General features: G+C 34.8%; 2 non-coding genes across 2 annotated transcripts; both read right to left on the reverse strand.

Annotated features, from left to right (window-relative positions):
* Nucleotides 1-6635: 6635 nt before the first annotated feature.
* LOC133813112 (small nucleolar RNA R71) lies at nucleotides 6636-6742 on the reverse strand. The gene has a single exon (XR_009884156.1). It is a non-coding gene; the product is annotated as a small nucleolar RNA R71 (small nucleolar RNA).
* Nucleotides 6743-14670: 7928 nt separating this feature from the next.
* LOC133813733 (small nucleolar RNA R71) lies at nucleotides 14671-14777 on the reverse strand. The gene has a single exon (XR_009884735.1). It is a non-coding gene; the product is annotated as a small nucleolar RNA R71 (small nucleolar RNA).
* Between the last annotated feature and the right edge of the window lie 3372 nt (nucleotides 14778-18149).

Genomic DNA, 18149 nt, shown 5'->3' on the forward strand with positions numbered 1-18149 from the left:
CTTATCAGAGGTTATTGAACAATATGCTCAAGAACCAACTTTATTGAAACATGGAAGTATATGTGGATGACATGCTGGTCAAGTCCAAGACAACCCTGGAGCACGTGAAAGACTTGGGGGAAGCTTTCTCGGTCCTCCGCAGGTTCGAGATGAAACAAAATCCCTAAAAATTCACATTTGGAGTAGCCTTAGGGAATTTCCTAGGATTTATTGTGAGCGCTCGAGAAATAGAAGCAAACCCTGAGAAGATCAGAGCGTTGATCGAGATGTTGTCCCCAGGAAGCATAAAGTCATGCAAACTTTGACTGGTTGGATAGCGGATCTTAGTCGCTTTGTATTGAAGGCCACCGACAAGTGCATTCCCTTCTTCAAAATCCTTTGAGGAGGTCAGAGGTTTTAATGGATAGAAGAATGTGAGCATGCCTTCCAACAACTCAAAGCGCACATGGAGAATCCTCTGAGACTATCAAAGCCAGTAGACAGAGAACCCCTACTCCTCTACATGGCCATCATGGAGAACAATTAGTGCAGCCTTAGTACGTGAGGAGGGCCGCTCCCAACATCTTGTCTACTATGTTAGTATAAGACTCCTCAGAGCGGAGTCCAGCTACCTGCTTATGGAGAAGCTCATATTTTGTTTGATGATAGCTTCTCAGAAGCTCAGACCATAGTTCTAGGCACACCCCATTAAAGTGCTCACCACCCAGCCTCTTAGGCAAGTACTCCAAAAGTTGGAGTCATCAAGAAGACTCCTTAAATGGGCAGTCAAACTTAGCAAATTCGACATAACTTATCACTCGAGGACTGCTATAAAAAGACAAGCGCTGACACACTTCATTGAGGAATGCATTGGAATAAATCAAGGGCCTAAGTAACCCCAACCTGTTGGGCCAACATTGAAACTATATGTGGACGGGACACCACAAGAACGGGTCCGGAGTAGAGCCAATCTTGGTATTCCCCGAGGAACACCGAATTCACAGTGCCCTGAGATTTGGGTTCGACGACTTGAACAACGAAGTTTAGTATGAAGCCCTCTTAACCGGATTACAAGTTTCCCTAGAGCTTAAAGTAGAGGGACTTGAAATCTACAGCGATTCTCAGCTGGTCGTGAGCCAAGTCCTCAGAGAGTACCAAGATCGAGGAACCAAAATGGATGTCTACTTGGCCAAGACCTAAGAAATGCTACACAGCTTCAAGAGATTCACCATCTGACAAGTTCCAGTGGAACATAACTCTAACGTCAATGCTCTAGCCAAGCTAGCCACCACTAAGGAGGTGGAGATACTCAATGTTGTCCAAATTGACTACTTGGATTCTCCAAGCATCGTAGCACCCGAGGAAGTGGAAACACTCCAACCTCAGGACAGTTGGATGATGCCTATAACGAAGTACCTTGTCTCCGAAGAATTACCATAAGACAATAAAATAGCTCGGAAGCTACTTTATCAAGTTCTTCAGTATGTGATCATGGACAACAAATTATATTGCCGAGGATATTCATTACCGCTACTTCAATGTGTGTCCGAGTAGGATGCCAAACTCTTCCTTCGAGAAGTAATGAAGGATTCTGTGGTGACCATGCTGGGGGGAAAAGCCTTGCAAAAAAGATTTTGAGACAAGGTTATTTCTGGCCCACAATGAACAACAATTCGATGGATTATGTCAAGAAATGCAACAAATGACAGCGATACGCTAACGTCCCCTGAGCTCCTCCAAATGAGCTCACTTAGATGACAAGTCCTTGGCCCTTTGTATTTTGGGGTATTGACCTAATAGGTTCCTTGCCCACAGGAAATGGAGGAGTAAAGTACGCGATTGTGGTAGTCAAATACTTCACAAAGTGGGTTGAGGCCTAACCTCTCCCTATAATGACCTCCAAGAAGGCACTGGACTTCGTTATCAAGAACATCATTTGCTATTACGAGCTTCTGAGGAAGATAGTCTCTGTAGCGTCCCAAAACTCCTAATAAGATTAATGCCTTAGTTAGCGTGTCAGGAGGGCACGTAGGTCATTTATGTGGTTTATATGATTATATGGTGGAGTATCCATGATTATGTGTATTAAATGTGTTTAAAGACTCACTATTGTTAAAAATGGGTAATTTTGTAACTTTGACTCGTTGAGGGTATATTTGTATTTTATGTGCTATATGCTTGAGACGACATATTACGTGGATATATATATGTGATATTCGACACGAGTGGATCATTTAGAGCAATTTAGCGGAAAAGTCACAACGGGGATAAATACCCGGCTCGAGGGAGCCAAGGGGTATTTTGGTAATTTCACATATTTGGGGAATTTTTGGAGTATGAAGTATTTCGGGAAAAAATATTAGTGTTTGGAATATTATAGGATTTAATTGGGAATTTTAAGTATAATTTTAATGGGAAATAGAGGTTAATGATGATTTTCCCCTTATGAGACCTTAATGAGAGAATTCAAAGGGGAGTGGTCATTTGACCAAAGGGGATAGGCAAGTGGGCAGCAGCCCTTGGGGAAAGGCATTCTCATGTTACTCTCTCTCTCTCTCTCTCTCTTTCTTCTATTTACTTGGTTTCTCTCAAAGTGCAAGATGAACAGTTGTATTGGAGAGGAGAATTGGTGAAGTTTTGGAGCAAACCTTTGAGGAATTTAGCAGCAAGTGAGGGGATTAAGAGTTGTTGAAGCCATAACTAGCTAGGGATTCGAAACTTATAGAGGTAAATTCTTGAACTTGCTCATCATAGTGTTCTTGAGGAAAATTTGGGGTTTTGCTTCAATTTCGAATTTAATGCCTCTAGGGTGTTTAGATGGATGTAATCTTGATAGAAATTTTCTTACTAACTGATTCAAGCCTTGAATTTGAATTGGAGTTCAAGCATTTTAGCTGAATTTTCGTAATTGAGGAAAATTGAAAAATTTGACCCTAATTCTTGAATGGGTAGTTTGAGGCCTGCTTTTAGTGTTTAAATGATATCTAGATGGTGTGTGATAGTTGTTATATCTGTTTTGGGGTTGTATTTTGCACAAATTTGGGTAAAAACTGGTTTGGGTCGAGCATTGGAGCTGAGAAACTATAGGGGAGAAACGCAGGTTCTAGATATGTCGCGGTGGCGTCGCGACGCCTATGAGTGAGCGCCGCATCGCGTATGCGTTTCTTCAAGAGCGGGTTTGCTCTTGGACTATTGGTGCACTGCAACCCTTTAGGAGGGCGTCGCGACACTAATGTATTTTCTAGGTATTTTTTTTTAGAGTTTTGGGAGTTAGGCTCGAGAGGCTCAGGGGACAATTCCACTACCCGGTTTGGTGGAATTAAAGGTTGATAACTCTACAAAATAGAGTTATTTTACCACATTTTTTTATGCTAATTGTTGCTTAGTTTTTTAGTTTTTAAGTAATTTATTAAGTTCTTAAGTAATTTTGAATTTTTTAGTCTTATTGTAATTTTAAGATTTTTATATGTTTTTTTATAGATATCTCTTTTTAATATGTTGTAGTTTAATTATTTGAAATTAGTGTTATTAGATTAAAAGTTTAAAATGTGATTTTATTGAGCTTAAATGTCATAGTAATTAAGTTTTAATTAGTATTTTCACGAAACTTATGTTGTATATTTTATTATTGAAAATATTTAGTTTGTGTTTATTTTTTAGGAATTATGATGCATTTTTGGGTTGAAATTTCAGAAAAAAAAAAAGAAAATAATCTGAAAAAAGAAAGGAAAAAATGGCATCATTGAAATGCCAAAAGGAAAAGCCTCCAAGCCTAAGCCAGCACCAACTCCACGACCCAAGCATCCCAGCCCAGGCCCATGCTTTTCAGCAGCTCAAGCAACCAAGCCCCTACGGGCCCTCCTCCTACGCTCGACCCAAGCCTCCCAGGCCCGCCTACTACTCCCTTTTTAGGCCTAGGCACCTGCAACCCACGCCTCAGCTCCCCCCTTCGGCCCAGCTCTGCCTCATTGACCTTCGGCCAAGCAGAGAACCCAGCAGCTCCTAGGCCCACGCCAGCCAGTCTGCCACCCTTTTCTCTTGAGCCCACACATGTCTCCTTGTCCCCTTGTCCCATAATGTCCAAAATATCATCTTTTTCCCAACTTGTCTACATATTTTACTACAAAATCCATCATTACACCATAAAATTTACCTCTACTTCTCATATTATTCTTCTTTTAAAATTTAATTTTATCAATTTAATTAATTTAAATTGATTATTTTACTACTTACATTTGGCTATAAATAAGTAATTTCAAGACCATTTTTTTTGGCTTAATTTTTGGACTATTATCTTTTCTACACTTTCTCTCTACCATTCTCTTCTCCATTTTAGTGTTTTTCAAGAGCATTTTCAAGTATGTATCTCTTTTGTATTGTAATTTCAACTCTAGTTATGAGTTTCTAATCTTTTTAAGATTATTAAAGTGATGGTGAAACAATATGTAACTAGATAATGTTTATTTTGTATGTTAATTTCCCATTTTGTGCAATAAAGTCTATGGATTTTCTTCAAATATCTTCTTTCATCTTTAATTTCTTGTATTTTTTATTGTTGGAACATATTTACAATTTGTTCTTCATTTGTGCAAAATCATAATATTCTTTGAACAAGGTGTGCCATTAAATTAAGCACATCCAAGTTTAGAACAAAAATATTATGTTTTGCCTTATAAGTAATGTTCTTTGATTTTTTTTTTTTTGTTTCATTAGATTGATTCACACTAAATACTTTGAAATTATAATTTTAAAAGTGAAGAAAAATCCTTTATTTCTATATTAACTTGTGCTTAAATAGAAAATCTAATTTGAAAAAAGTGATAGTTTGATTAATTTCTACTATCAATAAAACTTGGGAATCAATATACTTATAAGTATTACTAAACTTACATTTTGTAGATTCTAATACCTTCATAATCTTTCTTTTACAACTTGTTTACAAATCATAATTTTTTTATTTTTCTTGTCTTAAATATCTTTATTTTCTATCTTTTATTTTATTTTCTTGACATTAAATCTTATCAATTTTTGGAGCTAGGTTAGAATTTATTTAATTTTGATTTAAAACATATGTTTTTTAAACTTTATTTTAGTCAATTCCTTTGGGTTCGACCTCGTGCTTACACAAACACTATACTCGATATATGATTCGTGCGCTTGCAAGTTATAAATATTTAAAATGTACCCACTTTTGGGTCCATCAAGTTTTTGGTACCGTTGCCGGAGAGTTGCAAGAAAAGAAACAGATTTTTTCTCAAGGTTAGTGAATTATTCTACTAGTTAATTTGATTTTTGCACTTAAAAAAAACTACAAAAATATAAAAAGATAAAAAAAAAAAAGATAAGAAGAAAATTTGGAACGATTCTACCACCCATAAAAAAACCCTTACTTATATATTTATTATATTTTTTTAGTTGATGGCACTTGTGCCTCCTAATTTGTTTTTTTTTTATAACTTTTGTTGTAATATTTTATTTTTGCTACATTTTTGTTAGTTGTCGGCACTTGTGTCTCCTAATTTTTACTGTAATTTTCTTTATTTATTTTTGTTGTTATATTTTTGTGCAAATTTACTAGTTGATGGAAATTTTTGCCTCCTAGTTTTTGCTTTATTTTATTTATGGTTGATGGCATAATATGCTTCCCAACTCTGTTCTTTTGTTAATGGCACTTGAGCCTCCTAGACTTTTTTTTTTATCTTATTTACTAGTTTATGGCAATTTTGCCGTCTACTTTTTACTTTATTTTTGTTATGGTTAATGACATGCTATGCCTCCCAACTCTTGTTCAATTTTAGTTAACATTATCTATTTCATCTTATTTTATTTTTCTTATCATATTACTGCGTAACTGTGAAAAAATACTTGAAAAAAAACCAAATCTTGTCCTTTCACCATAAGAAATCTTTGTTTAAAGGATATTTGAAAAATATTCTCAATCCGCCTCTACTAATTAACATCGGGGAGTTGTTAGTAGTGTGCGAGTAAGTGGAATCAAATAGGCATGGGGACAACTAAACCATAAAAATTATATTGTTTTGAAATCTCTTAAAATTCTAAGTATGCTCTGTGGTTACGATTTTAACTGATCTTCCACATCAGAAAATTGTTTGCTTGAGATTATCTTTGTTGCCTTGTTTGTGAAAATTGTATGCATCATTGGAACGTAATTCTAAAAATCGATTAGTAAAAAGGCGTTTATCTTTATTTGAAATTTAAAGTGTTATTAAAAATTTGAGCATCATGGAACCAATTGCTAATATTAATAGAAATCTTCTTGATAAAAATGTCGTGCATGAAAAAACCATACTTGAATATTTTGCACCTATTTCATCTAATGCTCATTCATGCATTATTTTTCCTACCACTTCTGCTATCCATTTTGAGCTTAAACCATCAATCATTCAATTATTGTCGTATTTTTATGGGTTAGATAGAAAGGATCCTCATTGCATGTCAAAGAGTTCTTAGAAATTTTCTCAACATTTAGATTTCAAATTTTTTTTGATGAGTTAGTCAAACTTAGATTATTCCCTTTTTCATTAAAAGACAAATCAAAAGCTTGGTTAAATTCCCTTCCCACGGGGTCTATAACCACATGGGATCAACTTTATAATAAAATCTTGTTGAAAATTTTTCCTATGTCTAAAACTGATAGTCTAAGGAGATATATCTCTGAGTATTTTCAAAAAGATAATGAAGAGTTTTATGAATGTTGGGAAAGATTTAAAGATTTATTATTAAAATGTCCTTGTCATGGCTTTAAAAAATGGAGACTTGTAAAATATTTTTATGATGATTTGACTCCCTCTAATCTTCAAATAATTCAATCGATGCATACTGGAAATTTTTTACAATTTCAAGGGCAAGAGACTTGGGACACCCTTGAAGATCTATCTGTCAATATACAACAATGAAATTATTTTGATCCAAGGTCTAGGTCAACTAATTCACCAAAAAGAGGAGGAAGGTATGAAGTAAAAGATGAATTAGACTTAAGAACATCCTTAGAAAAATTAGCGTGAAAAGTAGAACTTTTAGTCATAAGCCAAACTATAAGTTCTCCAATGCAACCCATAAAAGATGTTTGTTCTATATGTTCTAGTCCTTGCCATAATGCCCAATCATGTCCTTCCTACCAAGAGGCCTTTTCTGAGGAGGCCAATGCTCTTCATGCTTATGGAAAACAAAATGATAGCCCATTTTCATCCACTTATAATCCAAATTGGAGAAACCATCCAAACTTTTCATGGAGACAAAACCAGCCTCCAATGAATCAAGGGCACCAATACAACATGCAAAACCAAACTCATGCCCCACAAAATCAACCATATCCTCAACAAAGGAAACCTTCCTTAGAGGATACTTTACAACAATTTATGCAATCCACTCAACAAATTCTACAAAACCAGTCTCAATCAATTATCAAACTCAAGACATAAGTAGGACAACCCGCTATTGCTTTAGCTGATAGAGAAAAAGGAACATTTCTTAGTCAACCTATCCCAAAATCAAAAGGCCAATATGAGATAGGAAAGTCTAGCCATAATGGAGAAGCCAAATCAATTTCAACTCTTAGGTTCGGAAAGAACATTGTCAAACCCGATTACACACCTAAGGTTGAAAAAGAAAAAGAAAAGAGTCAACCTTCTAGTTCTAATGCCAATGACTCTTCAAAGGAGGATACTTGTAACACCCTGGTTACCCCAAGACAATTACTGTGAACTTTGAACCGTGCTTAACTCGCTAATCAATTTCTTTGGTTATAAACGTGCATCTAGGTGTTATTAATAGGTTAAGGTGTAAAACTAATCAAAAGGAAATGATATATTTTATTTAAAACATAAAACTGTTCATGGGCCCATAAAAAACATTTATAGGTTATTTACAATACAAAATGGTCATTATAGTTTGAAATTTACAACCCGCCGACCTAAGCGAAAAAAATAGGGTAAACCCCCTAGTTCCTCCGAGAACTCCTTGGCCGTGGTGGTCAAGCGGCCGCATATGTACACATCACCACCTAAGCTAACCACTTAAGGCTGGGTGAGCTTTTCTTTCCCTTTACCTGCACCACATAGCACCCATGAGCCAAAGCCCAGCAAGAAAACTCAATACTGCAAGATTATAATATCAAACAATGATGATAATGATCATCCAGGACTATTAGTCCTAATAGAAGAGTGAAAGTTGTAGAAGTCACTAAGGTGGGTTCCGTTCCCTTAAAAAATAAGCGACCAAATCACTAGCTTATACAGGATAAGTGACTAATAAGCAAGTCACCAATGTAAACCAAGGGAGTGACCGTAGAGTCACAACTGTGGGTTTCGTACCCTTTGCCATGTGACGATAGGGTCACCTGGCCTTCTGGCCCTAGCTCTGAGTAACTAGTCATAGAACTAGGCAAGCGCTTTTAGTTTTAATTGAACTTTGGGTCAGTCCGACATTAATGCTCATAGTGAGTCACTCAATGTAGATGTCGATTAGATCTAATCTTTCATCATCTCTGTGTTCATGATGCTTATGCTGCTCCTAACTCTTAGGTCACTAACACACGACCAGTGCTCAGTACTGTTGATGAACTTGACTAGTAAGTCACAGCTTCACACACGGATCTGGCACCATTGCCGATTCTGACTAGTAAGTCAATGCCATTCACAAGTAAGCAAGATCATTTAAGCATTTAATATGCAATTGATGTCCAAATTTAAACACTCAATATGCCTCAATAATAACCACGCATGTCATATATAGGGTGCAGTTTTCTTACCTCCGATTCGAGCGAGAAACAGAACAAGAATGACCCTTGAGAACGATCGACCTTTTGATTCCTAAGCGGTTACCTAATCATAACCAATTATAACCTCCATTAATGAAAATCAACAATAATAGGGTCTTGACCTAAACCTCACTCCCAAGACCCCGAATTGTACCCAAACGGTGAGTAGATTCAATCCCGAGCCTTAAGGATTGAAACTCCGAGCCAAAAACCCTTAAAAATGCCCAAAACCAAAATCTGAAGGAGTAGGGTAGCGCTACGTGCCCCAGCACTCAAGACAGATCCAAACCACCTTAAGTAGCGCTGTAGTGCCCACATGTGGGCGCTAAAGCGCTACACACAACCAGATTTTGCCCATAAATTTCCCCCTTCGACTCCACCATTTCTAACCTGAACCAAAAGCTTCCAAACTTCATTTTAAGTCCCAAATGAACCCAAAAACCATCTACACATGCCCTAGGCATCACAACCCAAGTAACCCTAGCCAAAAACTCCTGTCAATTCCCCTCAACCAATCCAGAAAACCAAGCTAAAAACTATAGCAAAAACAAAGCAAAGCTAGAGTTTTAATGGCTAGAAACTTACCTCAAGCTCAGATTAGACCCTCTTCAATTGTGGAACACAATCCCAAGCCCTCAAGATCCACTTCCCTAGCTTGAATCCTTAAGAACAACCCAAAAATCACAAAGAAAAAGGAGAAGAAAATAGGTACGGAAGATAACTTTTGATACTCTATTTTTCCAACCTTCAATGGCTTAAATATAACATAAGGGTGAAATGACCTTTTTGCCCCTAGGTCATTTAAAGGTTTCTAAAGACTCCCAAGGGTAAAATCGTCATTTCCCACCTATTTCGTTAATCATAATTAACACCCTCCAAATCCTGCTATTCTCAATATTCTCTAATACCAATAATTCATATCCCGTTACCCTTTAATTCCCAGCAACGCTCTAATCATTAAAATCACCCTGAGGCTCACCCCGAACTTAATCCCGTTATGACTAAACCGCTAATTTGCACTCAAAGATCGTCTCATGCCGAATGGCTCGAACAAATCCACATTATAATGTGGCCTCAACAATAGATCACCGACATGCATACAAATATACAATTACGCCCTCAATGGGTCAAATTACCAAAATACCCATGTGATGAAATGTGAACCCACATGCATGCATTTAACATCATATTATAATATAATTCACATAAACATGCATATAATAGTTTAATGGCATAATAAAACAATTCCCTCCCAGCCTACTAATCCAACCATTAAACTGCATTAGGGATTTTGGGGCATTATAATACTCCAATCCATCCTTTCATTCCCAAAGCCTCATTCCCACAAAGATTACTTCCAATTAAAAAAGGCGGCCAGTATAATGACATCTTAGAAGTTTTCAAGCAAGTTAGTATCAATATCCCTTTTTTAGATGACATTAAATAAATTCCTGCCCACTGTAAATTTTTTAAGGATCTTTGTACTGTGAAAAGAAATAATAACGTTACTAAAAAGGCGTTTTTAAATGAACAAGCCAGTTCCATTATTCAATATAAGAATCTATTTAAATATAAAGATCCTGGGTGTCACACAATTTCATGCATTATTGGTGATCATTTTATTGACAAGGCTTTACTTGATTTGGGTGCTTGTGTGAATTTATTGCCTTATTTTGTTTATAAACATCTTGGTCTTGGTGAACTAAAACCTACTTCTATAACTCTTCAATTAACCGATCGTTCAGTGAAAATTCCTAGAGGCATTATAGAAGATGTTTTGATAAAATTTAATAAATTTTACTTTCCTATTCACTTCATTGTTCTTGATACTCAACTTGTGGAGAATGTGCATCCTCAAATTCCTATCATTTTAGGTAAACCATTCTTAGCTACTTCTAATGTAATCGTTAACTGTCGTAATTGAAATTTGAAATTATCTTTTGGAAATATGACTGTTTAATTGAATGTATTTAATGTTGCTAAATATGTTGAGTGTGAGGAAGTGCATGAAGTTAACATGATTGAGACTATTTTTGAAGAGGATGGAAATGACTTGCTTGAATTTTATGAAAAATATTTTGGTATGAGCTTACATGTTGATGAATATATAAATGATGTGAATTTTTTTAGAGTCTATGCCCTTACATGATACCAAAACTGAACATTTTTCACCACTAGAGCATATTCAATCAATTTTCGAGTCTCCAAAGTTAGATTTGAAACCTTTGCTAGAAAAATTAAAATATGCTTTTCTAGGAGAGTTTGAAACCTTGCCTATTATCATAACATTTTCCTTAGATAAAGAATATGAAGATAAAATTTTACATGTCCTTAGGAAACATAAAGAAGCCATATGTTGGACCATTAGAGACATTAAAGGAGTTAGCCCATCCATATGTATGCATAGAATTCATCTAGAAAAGAATGCTAAAAGATCTCGGGAATGTCAAAGAAGGTTAAATCCAAATATGAAAGAAGTAGTGAGAGAAGAGGTCATTAAACTCTTACATGTAGGTATCATTTACCCTGTTTCTAATAGTCAATGGGTTAGTCCAATTAAATTTGTGCCTAAGAAGTTTGGGATCATAGTTTTTGAAAACGAAAAAATGAATAATCCCTACTAGAGTACAAACAGGGTGGGGAGTGTCCATAGACTATAGAAAGCTAAATAATGTTACTAGAAAAAACCACTTTCCGTTACCCTTTATTGATCAAATACTTGAACGTTTAGCTGGCCATGCATATTATTGGTTTCTTGATGGCTATTTGGGATATAACCAAATCCCCATTGCCCCAGAAGATCAAGAAAAGACTACTTTTACATGCCCTTTTGGAACTTTTGCCTATCGTCGCTTGCCTTTTGGGCTATGCAATGCACCTGCTACTTTTCAAAGGTGTATGATTTCAATTTTTTCTTACATGGTTGAAAGATTTCTTGAAGTATTTATGGACGCTTTTTTTGTGTTTGGATCTTCCTTTGATGAATGTTTTCACCATCTTTCTCTTGTCTTAATTCGTTGTAAAGAGAAAAACCTTCTGCTTAATTGGGAAAAATGCCATTTTATGGTTAAAAAAAGAATTGTTTTAGGACATGTGATTTCATCTAAGGGAATAGAAGTTGATAATGCCAAAGTTGATCTCATTGCAAAACTTCCCCCTCCTAAAACTGTGAAAGAAATTAGGCCATTCTTAGGCCATGCCATTTTTTATAGAAGATTTATAAAAGACTAGCAAAATTTCTCGACCTTTATGCCATTTACTTGGAAAAGAAAGTGCTTTTCTCTTTGATAATGATTTCCATGTTGCCTTTGAGAAACTGAAAAATTTGTTGACTACTGCACCCATTATTCGACCCCCTGATTTGAAAATACCTTTTGAAATAATGTGTGATGCTTTTGACTATGCTATAGGTGTTGTCTTAGGACAACGACTGGATAGAATACCTCATGTGATATACTATGCTAGCAACACTTTAAATGATGCTCAATTAAATTACTCTACAAGTGAAAATAATTGCTTGTGGCTATTTTTGCATTGGAGAAATTTAGGTCTTATCTATTAGAATATAAAATTATTGTCTACTATGATCATGCTGCATTAAAATATCTATTGTCAAAAAAGGATGCTAAATCTCATTTGATCTGTTGGATCCTTCTTTTACAAGAATTTGACTGAAAAATACGTGATAAAAAAGGATATGAAAATGTGGTTGCTGAACATTTGTCTAGGCTAGTTATTGAAAATACTCATGAATGCACTCCTATCACCACAACATTTCCTAATGAACAATTGATGCATGCTTCTTCCTTGCCTTGGTATGCTGATTGATAAATTCATTTTAGTGTCATTTTAGAATGTGTTTTTGTGGTAATCTTGAGTCTTTATGTGTGTTTTGTGCAAGATTACGCTTTTGTTTGTCCTTGTTGTAGGTTGGTGCGGTGAATCACGAGAAAAAAGTAAAAAGAAGTGAAAATGGTTGGAAAATGATGCTTTTGGCGGTTGCTGGACTCAAAATGACACTAAGGATGATTAAAAGTCAGTTTTGGATGAAGAGATGGGTTGAAAGAAGTAATTTGAGAAAAAATGGAATTAGAGCCGCGACTTGGGCTTAAAGTCGCGACTCAAGGCGAAGTCAGAGACGCATGGTTGCTGGAGGCAATTAGTGTCGCAACTTTGACTTACAAGTCGCGACTCAAGGGGAAGTCAGAGGCTCAGTAAAAGGGGAATTATAGACACAGACCGCGACTTGATGATGCTTAAGTCGCAGCACCTGAGGACTTACACGGAAGCGAGATGGCTCAAAAATAGACACGGGCCACAACCCAGAGAAGGCCAAGTCATGGCCCGCATGTGAAAAACATAGCTATTGTAGTTTTTTTTTTAACTATAAATTCTTATTTAGGGTTTACTTAAGTCAGGAGGCCAGTTTTTAATTACGTTTTTAGAGACTAATTTTGATTCTTAGGCTAGTTATTCTGCATTTTTATATTTTTCTTTCTTCTTTAAGCTTGTGAATCTTATGTTTTTGAATTATTATTTTGTTAATTTAGTCATGTGTGGTATGAAATAAACAATTTTATCTAGGGTTTAATGTAGTCACTTGGATTTTTATCTAATTTAATTATGATGTTCTTTTGATTTTTCTTCTCTATTCTAATCTCTATAATGTGTGTTTAATGATAGTAAATACTTGATCAATATTTGCTTGAATTTATGATTTTGATTCAAAATTTGAAAGATGAGAATTGAATATGCTATCATTATATAGACATAGGTTGTATAATGGACGAAAATAATTGTATGACTTGTGTAGTAATTAGGTTTCCATGCTTAATGCCTTCTATATGTTTAAATTTATCACAGAGATGTAGAAAACCGGCATATAAGTTGAGATCTTATATCTTGAAAAAGAATAGGAATCGAATTATGTTAACCTGCTATTAGAATAGGAAGAAAGAAATTTAGAATTGATTAATAAAATTAGTAGAATGAAAAGTTGATGAAATTAACACCCTAGGTCTTTTTAATAGTGATTTAAATCTTTTAATTAGTGATTATTGTTCTTAGTTTTCTTTTATAATTTTAAAATTAAATTCATCTAAATTTTGATTGCCAAATAGAAATTAAAAGAACAATTAGTGGTACTTGGAAGATAGTCTTTGTGGGAACGATACTCTACTTATCATATATATTACTTGAATCGATTGCGTGCACTTGCGTATATATATTTTCTCAATCAAGTTTTTGGCGCCGTTGCCGGGACTTAATTTCCAATATCAAAGTTATTGTTGTTTGTTTTAATTTGGTTTTTTTTTATTTTTTTATTTTTATTGTTTCACACTTATTTGGATCAAGGCTATATTGTGTTTCAGGAATTGTTGGTATATGCGAGGAAGTAGACAAAAGGAAATCATACCAATAGATCTTGAAATTGAGAGAATGTGCAAAAAGAATTGAAAGATAAAGAAATGGTTGGATTTCACCATGGCTGAGAACGTAAATAACATTGTCAACAATGCAAATATGGGTAATGCAGTTGAAGTCGATCCGCCATTAAGAAACTATGTACTCCCTACTATTACGGGGATACATTCAAGCATTTGTCCTCCAACTGTTGAGGCAAATAATTTTGAGATAAAGCCCTCAATTATTCAGATGGTGCAGAATTATGTACAATTTGCGGGGTTACCAAATGAGGATCCAAATCTCCATATCACAAACTTTTAGAGCTATGTGCGACATTCAAAATGAATGGGGTGAGTAATGATGCTGTAAGATTGATATTATTCCCATTTTCACTAAGGGACAAAGCTAAGAGTTGGTTGATTTCTTTACAAGCCAATTCTATACTAACTTGGGAAGATTTGGCTTAGAAATTCCTTGGTAAATATTTTTCTCCTGCCAAGTCAGCCAGAATAAGAGGAGAGATTAATAATTTCCATCAACTGGATGGGGAGTCTTTATATGATGCATGGGAACAATTTACAGAGTTGCAAATGAAGTGCCCACATCATGGAATAGAGAAGTGGCTGCTAGTTCATACTTTTTACAATGTTTTGGGGGGCAATAGAAGGACAATTATAGATGCAGCATCGGGAGGAGCGTTTATGAGAAAAAAACACTAATGAAGCATATGAATTATTGGAAGAGGTGGCTATGAATAACTATAATTGGCCTACTGAGCATGAGAATAAGAAAGTAGCAGGACTCCTAGAAGTTGATCCAATTGCGCTATTGACTGCTCAGGTGGCATCTCTAACCAAACAATTCTAGCAAACTAATCTCGCGCGCACAAGCAATGCAAGTACAAAATGTTATAAGTTGTGAGATTTGTGGGGGACCACATGCTTATGAACAGTGCCCAAGCACAACTAGTTGCTCAATTGATGTGAATAATATGCCTTTGGAACAAGCACATGTTATTGGTAATTTTTCAAGACTTGCACCTAACACTTACTCCAATTCATATTCTCTTGCTTGGAAAAATCACCCTAATTTGTCTTGGAAAAATAATCAAGGGTTACAACCACAATATCCATAGTACCCACGTTAACACCCCCTCATCAACCAACTTATGGATTACATTCTAGACCATATTATGATTCAAATCCATGCCCATCTCATCCACCACCACATCCTCAAATGAACCCACCAACAATTCAGCTAGACCAATTAAATCAATTCATGACAGAGACAAGGTCTTCATTCAGGAGTTTGGAGACACAAATAGGTCAATTGGCTCAAATGTTTTCTAGTAGGCAGCAAGGGAATTTTCCTAGTTCCACAGAGGTAAATCCTAAAGAACAATGTCAAGCTGTCACTTTGAGAAGTGGGACTAAGTATGATGGACCTACAGTTGATGACAAGGGGAAGAAGAAAGAGGATCAACACGTTACTAGTCCAATACAAGAGGAGGTTACTAAAGACCTTCCAAAAATAGAAAAACCAGAATACACTAAGCCTACACCAAAGATTCCATATCCTCAACGGTTTCAAAAGGCTAATCTTGACAAACAATTCTCCAAATTCCTTGAAGTATTTAATAAACTTCACATTAACATTCCTTTTGTTGTGGCTCTAGAAAAAAATGCCTAGTTATGTGAAGTTTATGAAGAAGATATTGTTTAATAAAAGAAAAATGGAGGATTATGAAACTGTTGCATTAACTGAAGAATGTAGTGCAATTATTCAAAATAAATTGCCTCAAAAGTTATGAGATCTGGGAAGCTTTACTATACCTTGCACCATTGGGAACTTTCATTGTGAGAGAGTTTTATGCAATTTGGGTGCGAGCATAAATTTCATGCCATTGTCTGTATTTAAAAGGCTTGGTTTGGGGGAAGCTAGACCTACTACTGTTACTCTTCGACGAGCTGATCGTTCATTAACACATCCCAGAGGTATTATAGAGGACGTTCTAGTAAAGGTAGATAATTTCATTTTCCCAGAGGATTTCATTGTTTTAGATATGGAGGAAGATGAGGATGTACCTATTATATTGGGACGACCATTTTTGGCCACGGGGCAAGAGTTGATAGATGTTCAGAAGGGAGAGTTAAGGCTTAGAGTACAAAGTGATGAGGTCATTTTTAATGTTTTCAAAGCTTTAAAATATCCTTCAGCCAATGACAGTTGTTTTTGTGTTAGTGTAGTGGAGGAACCAAGTAAAGGGGTCCAGTCTATTAAGGATCCACTGGAGTTGAGTCTGGATACAAGTCCTGAAGAATGTGCTGGTACTTAAGCTAGTGAGTATGTTAAGTGGTTGAATTCATCAGGGCAAATATATAAAAAGAAATATAAGGAATAAGGGCAAGTGCCTGAGAAACTTCTTCCATCCATTGAAAAACCACTAGCTCTTGAGTTAAAAACCTTACCTGATCATTTTAAGTACACTTATCTGGGGAAGAATGATACTCTCCGAGTTATTATTTCAGCTTCTTTATTTGTGACTAAATAAGAGAAGCTTCTTAGGGTATCACTACAAGAAATCATGTTTTTAGCTACAAAATTTTTAGCTACCAAATATTTTTGGTAGCAGTTAATTACCATTTGCTACTAAATTTTTGTAGCAAAATGATTTGGTAGTAAATTCTAATCATACAATACCAGATATTACTGCTACCAAATATTTTGGTAGCATATTTATATTTTCAGCTACCAATGTTCTTTTGTAGCTAATATTATTGGCACCAATGAATAAATTTGCTACTAAATTTTGGTAGCAAAATGATTTAGTAGCAAATTATAATTAAATGATACTAAATACGTCTGCTACCAAAATATTTGGTAGCATATTTATATTGTCAGCTACCAATATTTTTTGGTAGCTAAAATTAAATATTAGCACCAAATATAAAATTGATGCATTTTATATGATTTTATCTTTGTTTTTTTCCCATTTAGTGATCAATTCTTTGGTAGTAGAAATAAATTTATTGCTACTAAATTATATCGTATTTTGGCACTAGCAAATAAAATATTTCTAGTAGTAGTATTTTTGCTACAAAAGTATTGGTAGAGAAAGTACACAATAAAAATTATAATGTAAAAAATATATAAGAATATCAAACATAAAGTAATTAAATTTAGATTTGTGTTATGGACTCTCAACAAATTAATAATATTTTAATTCGTAAAATAATTTTATTTTTTAAAAAATAAGATCAAGGTAAAAAAATATCATAAGTACAATAACAAACTCGAAGGAAAATAAAAGTAAGAAACTACATAAGTCATGTATAGGGATGCATATAACTTTCCTAAAACAAAGATATTGCATTGAACCTATGGCAAGCCTCAGTTAAAAAACGCAAAATGAAAAAGCCAATGGGAAAAAGCCTCTTGGGGGAAAAAAGAGCATAGTGACTATAAAACTATTGAAAATGAAAATTGGAGAAGGAACTATAGTATTGCTCATTGGAATTAGTCAACCAATTCTATGAATTCGCCAGCCCACTCCACTCGAATTTGATCAATATTTTGTTTTGTGTAATCTTTCATCTTCTCTTTGCACTGTAATAAATAAATGTAAGTAATAATGAATAATAGTCAATTGTATAATATAATAACAAAATATTCTATTTCAATAGTATTTATATACATCTTACATGAGTAGTTAACCAATTGATAGGTCTAGGATTCATGCAAAAGTCACGCATATATGTCATTACATAATATCCACACTCAATATTCGATGGTTGTTGAGGACACTGCACAAATTCATAAAATGTAAATGACAAGATTAAAAGATATTGATAATTTAAATTTTCAATACAATATTATATTGTAATATTTTAAAGTAACTATCAAATGTAATATATATCATGTGATATTATTTTATAACTTACATTTATAGATTTCCATGTAATCTCTTTTGGTTGCCTATTTTTGG

This window comes from Humulus lupulus, chromosome 1, assembly GCF_963169125.1.
Source record: "Humulus lupulus chromosome 1, drHumLupu1.1, whole genome shotgun sequence".
Taxonomy (NCBI): domain Eukaryota; kingdom Viridiplantae; phylum Streptophyta; class Magnoliopsida; order Rosales; family Cannabaceae; genus Humulus; species Humulus lupulus.